A 13,337-nucleotide genomic window follows, 5' to 3' on the forward strand; every position below is an offset into this window, starting at 1 on the left:
TGACAAGATGGCTGCTCTCATCCCAGGGGTAAGTCCTTCCAAGCAGGAAGAATAAAAAGTACAAACGGCAAAAGGCAAAGGGATCACTCGGTGTGTCTTTTATCACTAAAATAAAACCTTTCTTGGAAGCCATACCAAGTAATCTTCTGTTACATTTCATTGGCCAAAATGATCATAAGCTGCAAGAGGAGTAAAGGAAAATAGCTTTGGCTGGACACATGACCACCCTGAACAAAATTAGATCTGACAGAGAAAAAGGGAAAATAGATATTAACTAGGCAACTTGTTGTATGAATATAAATGTGTAATTTTTCTTTAGTGAAAGTGCTGAGTTAAAACTCAACATTTAAAAAACTAAGATCATGGCATCCAGTCCCATCACTTCATGGCAAATAGGTGGGGAAACAATGGAAACAGTGACAGACTTTATTTTCTTGGGCTCCAACCTCACTGCGGACAGTGAGTGCAGCCATGAAATTAAAAGACACTTGCTCCTTGGAAGAAAAGCTATGACAAACCTAGACAGTGTGTTAAAAATCAGAGACATTATTTTGCTTAAAAAGTTAGTCAAAGTTATGGTTTTTCCAGTAGTCATGTATAGATGTGAGAGTTGGATCATAAAGAAGGCTGAGCAGTGAAGGATTGATGCTTTCGAACTGTGGTATTGGAGAAGACTCTTCAGATCCTTTGGACAGCAAGGAGTTAAACCTTGCTTTAGGATTCTAAAGGAAATCAACCTTGAATTTTCATGGGAAGGACTAGTGCTGAAGCTCCAATACTTTGGCCACCTGATGCGAAGAGCCAACTCATTGGAAAAGACCCTGATGTTGGGAAAGATTGAAGGCAGAAGAAGGGGATGACAGAAGATGAGGTGGTTGGATGGGATCACCGACACGATGGACATGAGTTTGAGCAAGCTCTGGGAGATGGTGAAGGACAGGGAAGCCTAGTATGTTGCTGTCCATGGGGTCATAAGAGTAGGATACGACTCAGTGACTTAGCAACAACAATAGGAAAAATATCACATTTTCTTTCTCTTAAACTGAGCCTAAACTTACCAAATACTCTGTGCTTTAACTTATATATCATGTTAGATTAAACTGAACCAAAAGAACAAATGTAACTGGTCTTCTCAAAGTTGTTATTACTCTTGTTCTTCGAGTTCTTTTTTCCTCAATGCATAGTATCATTCAGGAATTTGAAATCTGCAGATAGTAGTAGTGTTTGACAAAGAAAACCCCGACAAAATACTGTTTTTAATCCTGAAAGCATTCCTGTGACATACTTTATATACCTGGGTAGGAAATAAAGCATTCTTCTAGGGTGAGTAGGAAAGATGACTAGATTACCTTTTCACTTCCCTTTTTCCATGGCTGTCACTATTAGCTAACTGGTTAACTAGGTGGCTAGTATTTTAGATCTAGAGGTGCCTGGGCTACCTTAGTCGTGAGAGCTTTTTCACTGTAATTTTATGAATTTAAAACATACATATGTATATGTGTATATACATATATATATATATATATATCCATGTATATACACTGGACCCTACTTCTGTTGCAGGGAGGAAGCCAATTCTGACTCCATGTTGGAACTGTTTCTTTAACTTGCTTTTCGTTGTTTTTGTTATTATAATCATACAGAATGGTTTGTTCAGGGAATCCTGCCCCTCTGCCTGACTGTTAAAGTACCTTTGTTCAGAACCCTGTTCACCTGTGGATGGCAGGAAGGAAGAAATTAACATATCCCCTGCCTGAGGCTTGCCATTCTAGATGTTTGCAAGAGTAACGGCCTTTTTCCTTTGCTTCCTCACCTCCCCTCATCTCTGATCTATAAAAGAATGTGGTATCCAGATACCATACGATGGTTATTTTCAGGTGCTAGCGTACCTTCATCTTGGTCTCTCGGCTCCCTGATTAAAGTCTCTTCTTTTCCTCAATGCCTCCTCTCTTGGATTCATTGGCCTATCTAGCTGCAAGCAGAGGGAGCTTGGACTTGGTAACAATTCTGCCCATTAAGCCTGATGGAGGGTCAGAGATGGTGGTGAATCTTTTCTTCCATTCACTAAAAAAATATATAAGTCAAATGTATAACTGTTCTCTGGAATTTGGGGAAAAAAGAAACTTGGAGAGCAATTACCCTTAAAAGATGTGGAAAATTTTTTTTTTTTTGCTTTTCAAAAACTAACAGATGATATAATTTTGCTTAATATATATGTGAGGAAGTCTTACAAGTTTTCTAACTAAGGATTTAATTTCCTCTTCATGTCCAGGAAAATACTACTGCATCTAAGAAATCTTTTAAACATGAAGACACTGGTATTTGGTATGTTTTAGGGCTTCAAAGCAAAATTCAGTCATGGGCTTCAAAAGCAAAATTCAATCATATGGCATAAGATTTTGTGTCCATGAAAGGTGGTATGAAACACTGATTAGGCGAGTGTGCTCTGGAGCTAAACTGCCAGAATTATTAGCTATGTGACCCTGAGCAAATTACTTAGCTTCTTTGTGTGCCTCAATTTTCCTGTTGATAAACCGGGCATAACATAACTATGTCCCTCAAAGGATGGTTATGAGAATTAAATGAGCTGATTTCTACAAAGAAGTTAGTAGAATGCCTTGCAGCTTGCTAACAATTACTAGCCATTAGCCATTATTAGCCACTAGCCATTATTTTAGCCATTAGGAATTCCTCTTTTCTAATACAATTTAAGGGCCCTTTTCTGGGTCATTTATATCAGCAACCTCTAAGTCTGGAGGTGTTGCAAGTTTCTCTTACCATGGTTTTATTTCCCTTTTGACATATACTAACAATGCAATGAGAACTCTGAACATATTTCTTTCTGCTTATAACTTAACAAAATAATAATTAAAGCAAGCATAAAGTGTTAGTTGCTTAGTCGTGTCCGACTCTTTGCGACCCCATAGATTGTAGCGCACCAGGTTCCTCTGTCCATGTCCACGGAATTTTCCAGGCAAGAATACTGGAGTGGGTAAGCCGTTCCCTGCTCCAAGGGATCTTCCCAACCCAGGGATTGAACCCTGGTCTCCTCCTGCATTGCGGTCTTCTGCATTGCAGGCTTCCCTGTTGGCTCAGATGGTAAAGCGTCTGCCTGCAATGCAGGAGACCTGGGTTCGATCCCTGGGTCAGGAAGATCCCCCGGAGAAGGAAATGGCAACCCAATCCAGCATTCTTACTCATGGTCCGAGTAGCCTGATAGGTTACAGTCCATGGGGTCGCCAAGAGTCGGACCCGACTAAGAGACTTCACTTTCACTCCTGCATTTCGGGCAGATTTGTTACCCTCAGAGTCACCAGGGAAGCAAGCATATACAACAAGAAGAATCAAAGCTATAGAACTCTTACTCCTTTAAGACAAAAGCTTCAAAGCATATTTTAAGATATTTTGGTAGCGATTTATAGCATGTATTAATCTGATAGACTCTTTTTTTTTTCAGTTCTTTACCACTTAGAGCCCATGGGTCTTCAGAATATGGGTAAAAACAGAAGCAAGGTATTGTGTATCTCAGCCAAAGAGGGAAGTAAATGATGATTTTTTTTTTTTTTTTCAGTTAAAACACTGAGAGCTTTATCTTGTTGCAAGTGAAGAGAATGAAGCCAGAGTTTCCTTACTTGACACTCCTCATGAGGAGACAGCAGTTCTCCACCAGGGCTCAGCAGGAAGAGAGCTGGCTCTTTCTGAGCCACAGAAAGAGAGCTGCTTGAATGAGGGACCACTGGACCCTCTCTTTTAGGGGCTAGGTGAGTGTGACTTTGATTACTAAAGCATGGTCAGACACCTGAGAGATAGCTTCCCATGCATAAGTGGCCACCAACTACAATAACAGCTAAAATCCAATCACACTCATGCATTTCAAACATAAAAAGTTGCACTGGCTAGCTTTACTCTAAGGCCCAAGTCTTCAACACCTGTAGCCTGGTAGCCAAAAGGACATCTTGCCAAAGTGGCAATCCTTTGGAATTGCCCCGGGGACTCCGATTTACAAATAGCCTGAAATAACTTCATTCATCTCAGATTTGCTGTGAATAAAACCCTGCTATTCAAAATTCCTGCTCAATTAAATCTTATTCAGTGTTAAGGGCCAGAAAAATGGTAAATACTTTATAACATTTAAGATTTCTGTTAATTAAATATTACAAATAAAACATTAGAGATGTGAAATTGATTTTTATGAGCAACTAGAAAAGTCTATTTGGTGAAAAACATGAGTTAAATATATCTCTATCAACAAGTGTTATTGACTTCGTTGACTGTTAGTAAATTCAAGAAAGGCTGGAACTGCGATTGCTTAATATTTACGAGGAATTAAAGAAGCAATTTCAAACCTATTGGATGAGCTGAAAACAATGCCGCAGCTCTTGAATGGTGAGTTTATTTTCCAGAGATTACGGATTAACACAATATTAGTCCTCCATTTATTAAGCATATTTAAACCATGACCTGCATTACTTTAAAGAAATCTATCACTCTTTAAATACTTGAGAGCTTGTCTTCCTTCAATGGGAGTGTAATTAGCAAAAGGGCCCGGGGCGCTAAGGCAGATGAAATATGCTGGGAGAGGAAGGGGAGGAGAGGAGGGTGGAGCCGCCGTTTGCCTGGGGATAGTTTGCGTGTGCTAGACTGAGCAAGAGAAAAGGTCAACGCGGGAATCTGGTGGTTCCTGGTAATCCCAAAATGGAAGTCTTGTCTTGTCCAGATTGGGTTTTTCCAGATTGTGAATGGGGCTCTCTACCTCCTTTCTGCTTCCATCCTCCAGCGTGGCAGTGGATTTAGGAGGGAGGTGGCGGGCGGGTGCCAGTGGTCCTTGCCCGCACTCTCTGCATCCCGGCCCGAGGTCGGCTGGCCTCGCCCACCCTGGGTAAATTCCCGGAGGTCCCGCCCCTCGCTGGAGAACTCCCCGGGGAATGCAAACGGGCGTCTGCGAATGTTGACAGTCAAGGAATACGCACATTCAGCGTCGAGGTCCCCGCGGCTTACCCGCACCTATTTTTATAGCTAAGCCAAGGTCACTCTTTAATACCGGGCCAGCGCCTGAGCTGCGGCGTCGCTCTCTGCCTAGCGACGGCAGCCGGGGCGGGGAGAGGGGCTGCGGGGGGCGGGGAGGGGGGGGGCCGCGGGGCGGCCCCCGGCTGGCCAAGCTCACACCTGCTCGGCGCCCGCGAGACCCGTAAGCGGGGCCGGGGGCAGGGCGGCGTCCCCAGCGCCAAGGAGGGGCCGTGCGGCGCGGGCGGGCGGGGGGATTCGCGGTGGGCGCGGGCGCCGTGCGGCCGCAGAGGCTGGAGGCGCTGCGGCGCGAGTGCGTCACTCCGGCGGAGGGCACGGTGGGCTGCGGCCGGCCCGCCGACCAGGAGCCGGGTGTCCCGGGCGGGGGGCAGGCGGCCGCACTCGCCCCGGCAGCCGCGAGCGGCGCGGCCCGGGCCCGGCCGGGGGTCGCCGGCGAGCCGCCGCCGGCTCCATTCATTCCCGCGGCTCCGCCTCCTTTCCCGGGCTCCTCCGGCGCGTCCGAGGTGAGTGCGCGGCCCGTCCCGGGCAGGGGTTCCCGGGCCCAGGCCGAAGCTGCCGGGTCCGGCCTCGCGCCCCGCCGGCCTGGCCCCGCACAGCCGCGGGCAGTGACGCGGGCACGAGCTGCGGGCCTCCCCTAGGGCTCGGGCGCGGCGCAGGCCCACGCCGGCCGCTCGGGCTCGGGGCGCTGGTCCAGCTGCGGGCGACTGGCCGGCTCCTCCGAGGGGCGTGCGGGGCGCCCCCAGGTGCGCCGGCCTCCGCGCCAGCGCCACCATTTTGTGTGAGGGAATGCCTCCTTCTTCCTGCGCCCGCCTCGGCCTGATCCCCAGCTGCTGCCTGCCGAGCCCGCTCCCCTCCTGCCTTTCCCACCTGGAGCCTTTCAGTCCGGGCCGGTGGCCTCGGCGTGGGGGAAGCGGACCCGGTGGCGGGTGGGGCGGAAGCGTTCCGGTTCCGCCACGCAGGTGGCCTCCAAGGATGCTCTGACCAGCTCCCTTACCTGTAACCACTTTTGGATTAGGTATTGTATAGATTCCCTTCTAAAATACAGGTCGTTGCAATTTTGTTCTAGTTCTTGGCTGCCCATCGTGCAATTTTTCGAGGCCTGTGCCCTAGGAAATCAGTGGGTGAAGCTTTGGATTGTTTATGGCTCAGGGATCTGGGTTACATTTACTTCAGATGAAGTATCTCACTGGCTTTTCAGCTTCTGGAAGTTGGTCTGAGTGTCTTATGTGGAGTAGATTCGAAATTAACCACGACCCCTTCCTTTTTTGTGATTTCCTTTCAAAACCTCAAATAAAACGTTCTCGTGTGAGGATTTTTGAGTGGGATAGGGACAGGTTGCTAAAAGACTACCCAAAGGAAAAGTTGTATTGTGATTCAGAACTGTTAACACATCCTGTCTTTTTCAAGGGTCATGAGAATTTGGTAGTTCTTGTTTTTAATTTGTTTCCTTACAAATATACTCAAGTTCCTAGTAGGTTGTACCCTGGCCATTGGTATTTTATCACTGCATCAGACAGGGATTAAAGCCTGGAATGGTGGCTGTTGCATAATACACACAGTTGGGCCCTGGAGGGAATTCACCAAAATGGATCTGGGTTTGACGTGCCTTGTGTGTCTGCTTGCATGTACAAAAGATGTACAGGTTATCTTTGCAAGCTGTATTTTGGTTTTCTCCTACAAGAGGAACGATTTTGATTAACTAATATGCCCAAGTTTTTGGTGTATGGACAAGACTTAAGTTTTTGGTTTTTAAAAATCTTTGCTTGTCTCTTTTGTTTTGATTTGTGGGGTGGGGGGGCAATGTGGGTGCGAGCCCAGGGAATGTGGTGGTGAGAGTCCATTTGTGATAAGACTTCCAGCACAAACAATGATAAAATATCTGTCTTTCACGGAAAGCTTGTATGTGTCATAGTGGACTCCTCTCTGAATTTATGATGAGGATTGGTTTAGGGAACTTAACTTCTATGAGTAGCAACATTGCCTGCTCCTTGAGTGATTACAATCTAAGATGCTTTATCTGTGGATTTTAGATTCTAACAAGTTCCAGATTAGTCTGGTCTTTTAAATAGTATTCAAATCTTTACAAATTCCTTTAATAGCTATGTAATATACCTCAAACAAAAGATTTAACTTTGATTTGGAGAAAAAATATTTTATAATTAGATGTTTTTGAGAGTTATCTATTTAAACTTTTTAAACCCATCCACTCTAAACTTAATTTCTGATTAGTTGAAGACTCTTTGACTTATTCTGTGTGAAAATAAATGATTCCGCATCATGTACCATCCCTAGCAGAAATGTCATGCCTCTCCCTGCTGACATGTTTTTTGGAGAATTAGGTGAAAGGGACCTTGGACCTTGAGAGATGAGTCTTGTTTTAGAGAACTTAAGGATTGCCTGTTCCCTGACTGGACCTGTTGTAGGTCCCTGAGGATTGACGTTGTTCCTGCCAGGAGGTTCAGCACAGAGTAAAAAAAGAGCATGATTTTAGTTACTAGCTTCTCCAATGAGATGTTAGTTTTAGGTTACACCAGAGGTAGCTTTCATTTATTCAACAAACACTGAGTGTCCTATGCTGTGGGGTGCAAAAACAAACTCCACTCTTATGATGCTTGTTGTCTAGCATTGTGGATTAAAATGTTACAAATTCCTTAATCTAAAGGCACAGAGATTTTTGCTAATATGTTTTGGGAACAAATCAATTCAGTAAATTGCCTTTTTAAAAACAGCCCATATTGCATGTGGGGGGACCCCTGCATTTATGGATTCAGGAGAGGAGAAAGAGGGTTCAGTTGCTGAAAGAAACTGAGAAAGGAAGGAAACTAATAAACTTGAGAGTATTGTCCAAGGAAAGAGAAACTTTACAGTAGTCAATTGGGTCTGATCTGTTATAAGGACAAGAGCGGTAAAATGAAAATAATCCCTTGAATTTGGGAATTGAGAGGTTATTATTGGAGGAGTGATATCAGTATAGTGATAATGGAGAAGCCAATTTCAGTGCATAGCTATAGAGAAAAAGTCAATGAACTTGACTTTTTGTTGTACAATGATAAAGTAATAAACTGTATTGATAAGGAATTTAGTCTATAAAGTCTTTATACATATTACTAATGCTTTCAAGTTTACATCAACCGGCCTTTCACATATCAGATGAACTTACGCTGATTCTTAACAGTAGTTATTATTCAGAGGCAGTATAATTCCACAATTTAAGCCAAATAGGTACATTTGAACCTTGCCTTGTAAAAGTAGTTATAATACAGCTTATCTCAAAATGTTAGCAGAATTAAATGTGATAACGTTCCTAAAGGTGAGCTACTACGAGTATTCTCATCAGTGAAATTAGAATTTTTTTTTTTAAGTATCTAGTTCAGTGTTCCTCAGCTTTTTCTCCTTTTTATTATCTTCTCCCCACAGTCATGCAGTGTACAGTACTTTTTTTGAGGTACATTTCAAAACAATGACTTTTTTAAAATTGTGATTTCTCTACTACTTGTCAGTCAGAGCTTTTGCTCTTCATGAGATCAAGTATAACCAAAATGAGTTGAGTTGGTAGAGTTCAAATTAAAAACAAGAAAATCTTTTGGTTTTCATTAGTTTGTGTATTAATGTGGGGAAATGACTGTTGTTTTGAAAAATTGAATGTAATTTATATAGTCTCCCATATAGCTCTTGTGGATCCCAGAATAAGAATCTGCTCATTTTAGATCTGGATACTTCCCTGGAGGTCCAGTGGTTAAGACTCTGCACTTCCACTGCAGGGGGCATGGGTTTGATCCTTAGTCAGGGATCTACTATCCTACATGCTGTGTGGTAGGGCCAAAAAATAAAAATAAAAAAAATTTTTTTTATATCTGGTCCTGTTTTCTATTAATTACATATGCATATGAGTGGCAAATATAGCTATATTTAGCAAAAAGCAACCACATGTTCGAAGTATTGATATTTAGCTTTGTAATTTAATACATATTTAAAAGTATTTGAAGTTTCAAGACTGAGGAGATTTATTGATAAAATTTTCTAGACCATTAAAAAAGAAACCAAGGTGATTCTGAGTGAAGTGAAACTTCGGTGAATACTAACTTTTTACATCTGAGCAGCTTTTCAAAATGGCAACAACAACAAAAACCATAGTTCTATAAAATGATTCCTATGATTTTACAATTGGCATATACAAATAATCACTCAGCTGAATTCCGTGGACTCTTGGCTCTCCTTTCTAGAACTGGCTTAGATGAAGACGGATGTCCTTGTGCCTTGGGTGGAGAGATGTTACTCCAGTCACAACTGGAATGCGTCGGCAGTCACTGACGGTACTCTCTGATGAGTTAATTAGTTGATCTGTGTTTTCATGAGGTGTGATACATTTGTGGATAGAATTTACTGTTGGAAATGCTCATTTCTCTTACTCTTTAGAGGTATGTTGACTAAGTTTTCATCTGCATATTGACACCTCAGATATTTGAAGGCAAGTTTCTTGCCTTCCTTCTAAGACTTGTCCAACAGGACTTGACCTCACTGATTTCTCCCCAGTTCCTTTCCCTTATCTTCCATACTGTTGTTTCCAGATCCTTTGCCATCCTGATTGTTTTTCAGTGTTCAGTTCAGTTCAGTTGCTCAGTTGTGTCCGACTCTTTGTGACACCATGAACTGCAGCAAGCCAGGCCTCCCTGTCAATCACCAACTCCCGGAGTTCACCCAAACTCTTGTCCATTGAGTCGGTGATGCCATTTCAGTGTAGTTTTCTTAAAATGTGATCCTCAGGATGGAATAAAAGACTGAATGCTGTCTGACTTATGAAGAGGTCAGGGGTCCTTTTCCATTTCTGCATCTCCTAATTGTTGTTCGGTTGCTCAGTCGTGTCCAACTCTTTTTTACCCCATGGACTGCAGCATGCCAGGCTTCCCTGTCCTTCACCATCTCCCAGAGTTTACTCAAACATGTGTCCACTCAGTCAGTGATGCTATCTGACCTATCTGAAAGAAAGGGTTGATTTCCTTTAGGATTGACTGGTTTGATCTCCTTGCTGTCCCAGGGACTCTCAAGAGTCTTCTCCAGCACCACAGTTTGAAAGAGTCAGTTCTTCAGCGCTCAGCTTTCTTTATGGTCCAGCTCTCACATTGGTACATGACTTCTGGAAAAACCATAGCTTTGACTAGATGGACCTTTGTCAGCAAAGTGATGTCTCTGCTTTTTAATATGCTGAGTTTGTCATGACTTTTCTTCCAAGGAGCAAGTGTCTTTTAATTTCATGGCTGCAGTCACCACCCGCAGTGATTTTGGAGCCCAAGAACATAAAGTCTGTCACTGTTTCCCCATCTATATGCCACAAAGTGATGGGACCAGATGCCATGATTTTAGTTTTTTGAATGTTGAGTTTTAAGCCAGATTTTTCACTCTCCTCTTCCACTTTCATGAAGAGGCTCTTTAGTTTTTCTTTGCTTTCTGCTGTAAGGGTGGTATCATCTGCATATTTGAGGTTATTGATATTTCTCCTGGCAGTCTTGATTCCAGCTTGTGCTTCATCCAATCCAACATTTCTCACAGTGTACTCTGCATAAAAGTTAAATAAGCATGGTGACAGTATATATCCTTGAGGTACACCTTTCCTAATTTTGAATGAAGCCCTATTGTGGGATCATTTTGCTTTAACTTAGGGAAAAAAAAAACTTGCTCATAATTCATATTGAGTCTAGTACCAGCTGAATCTCTTATTTTGTCAGCTTTTAAGTTTCCCTTTCATTTTAAAATGGTTGGCTTTGTATTCATTGTGTAGTAAACATTTTAAAATTCTGCAGGTGGTTTTGTAGTGATTAGAACAAGTATCTAAAGTCTGAAGAGAGGATACTGCGAGATTCAAAAAAATCTAACACTTAATGAGTGACTGAACAATATGCTAGATACATGATATTTGTATGATCAGGTACATTATGGGTTATATTGACTTTTGTCTTGATCGAGGAACCTGATTAAATCCCTCTGGAGAGAGATTGCCTAAGTTTAGAGACTGACTCTGCCACTTACCAGCTGTGTGAACTTGGGCGACTTGATGTTTTCACACCTGAGGCTCCTCATTGGAAGAATGTGTGTAAGAATAGTTAACCTCACAGAATCATTTTGAGGAATAAATTATTTATTATGTGTAGAATATTGAGCATAATGCCTTGTGCAAGGTAAACAGGCAATGAATGATAGTTCTTTCATCATCAGAAAACATTTTGAGTTAGAATAAATGATTATTCATTAGATGGTACCAACCTTTTGTAAATTAAGTGCTTTTTTTCCGTTTTTTTTCTTTAAGTGGTCATGCATGACCTAAGTTATTAGTTAGAAAGGACATCAGAGATCATTTGACCCATCCCTACTTTTTTGGAAAAATTATGCTTCTCTGGAGTTCTGAGCCTGGTAGAATAGACGAAGAAAAGATAGAATAGGTAAATCACATTCTCCTGTGATAAGTATGTTAAAAGAAGTATGCATGAGGAACTTGCAAGAAACTCATATAAGTTTCTCAAGTTGTCTCCCTTCATTTTTACCTGTTAATCCATCCTATACGCAGCTGCTGGGTAAATTGTCTTAAACCATAGCCTTGGGTGTCTCTCTTCTGCTCAGGATCTTTAAATTACCTCCTTCTGTGTGCAAAATAAAGTCCAGACTCTTTAATCTGGTGTTCTTGGCCTGTTATTTCTATCCTCAATTTATTTTCCTAGTGTACATGTCCCTACTTTTTATATACCTTAACTCTCTTGATGAATCCAACTACTTGCTATTCTCAGCATGCTTTCTGGCTTCCGTTTGGCATTCCCATCCTAGAGGGTCTCCCCTTCTATCTGCCCGTTGAGAGACCATCTGTTGCTCTTCCTCTAGCCGCAGAACTTCACATGGATTTCATCTTGACAGTTCTTTGTTCTAGCACCAGTGTGTGGTTTGTTTATGCAAACTTGTTCAGCCATTCGTCATTCATTTATATAGGAATAAGTATTGAAGATGGGTGGCTCAGTGGTAAAGAATCTGCCTGCAAAGCAGGAGATGCAGGTTCAGTTCCTAGGTTGGGAAGACCCCTGGAGAAGGAAATGGCAACCAACTCCAGTATTTTTTGCCTGGGAAATCCTACGGACTGAGGAGCCTGGCAGGCTACAGTCCTTAGGGTCGCAAAGAGTCAGACACAACTTAGCGATTAAACAACAAATATATTGAAACCAGAGAGGAAGGCTACTACTATCTCTTTTTCCCCTGGGCCTGCTGCCAGTGAAATGTAAGAAAACAATTTCACTTGATCTGGGTAAGCATACACACCGGAGTTTGCAGGAAGATTGCAAGAGCCAGGTGTAGGAGGCTGTGGCTCGCAGTGCAGAGTGGAGAAGCCTGGGAGGGAAAGGGGAATGTTGAGCCTGTAGTTGGGAGGCTACTTTTTTTCAAGTTGCTGTGATACTCTGCAAGTAGCAGCAACCCTTGGTTACATTTCTTTGTTGTTTAGTGAAAATGTTAGGAAATGGGGGGAGGTGGTGGTGATGGTGGTAGTGGTGATTGCGACTCAGAATATTTCACTAGTTGTAAGCCGAAATTAAGTACCAAGTTTTGTTTTTCTTTTGGGATTTCCTTTAAAACGAAAACATCCATCTTCCTGGTTCTAATGAGACATATCTCTGTGATATTATATGGTAACGATATGTACAACAAATGCATAGTGTTTAGACTCCTGTTTTTTAAAAATTGCCTATGTCCTGGAGATTTACTGTGTCAAACTCGTATTTACTTTAAGCACTGTAAAATTGAATCTATTTCATGGTAAAGAAGACAGGTTTAAAAAAAAAAAAGATTGTCTAATGTTGAAATGAAGGACAAAACTTTATGGTGTATTCATTTAAATAGTTCTTATTTTGTCCCTCCTGAGGTTTATAAACTGCTCCTTTGAGATTATGAACAGTGTTTAATAATCTGGGTCATGACGGGCTGGGGTAGCTGACATGTTCTAGAGGCAAAGGTATTCTTTTCTGCAGAACCACATGTGGTCGATCAGTGGAAGCTTCAGTTACAAGCACATGTCTGCTTCACATATCGCCTATTAATTTATTGTTGGGCTTTTGTATATGTACCTGAGAAATGTAAGTAGCTCCCTGTGTCTTCCTCCAAGTGTATAGACAGGAAGATAAGGATTTAGCATCCATTCCTGGGTGTGGTTGTTTAGTGTGGTCTGACTCATTTTGCTTAGGAGTCCCATGTCAGCCCTATGAGCCTTGCTTGTCTTCCCAAAATAGAACCTTCCAAATCATTCTTCTCCCTTGGAGGTTGGATGCAGGCATAGAACCTAA

The 13,337-nt window shown here is 42.4% G+C and overlaps 1 protein-coding gene across 4 annotated transcripts in view; it reads left to right on the forward strand.

Annotated features, from left to right (window-relative positions):
- Positions 1-4,558: 4,558 nt before the first annotated feature.
- FAM169A (family with sequence similarity 169 member A) overlaps positions 4,559-13,337 on the forward strand; it is a 67,339-nt gene continuing 58,560 nt past the window's right edge. The window contains exon 1 of one of the 4 annotated variants that reach the window (XM_055554884.1): positions 4,559-4,684. The gene's annotated coding sequence lies outside the window, so the exon portion shown is untranslated. Of the gene's footprint in view, positions 4,685-4,891; positions 5,027-5,412; positions 5,529-5,895; positions 6,041-13,337 lie in introns of those variants that run through there. The other 3 variants (XM_055554882.1, XM_055554886.1, XM_055554885.1) reach the window with 3 other exon arrangements.

Source organism: Bubalus kerabau, chromosome 18 (genome assembly GCF_029407905.1).
Source record: "Bubalus kerabau isolate K-KA32 ecotype Philippines breed swamp buffalo chromosome 18, PCC_UOA_SB_1v2, whole genome shotgun sequence".
Lineage (NCBI taxonomy): Eukaryota > Metazoa > Chordata > Mammalia > Artiodactyla > Bovidae > Bubalus > Bubalus kerabau.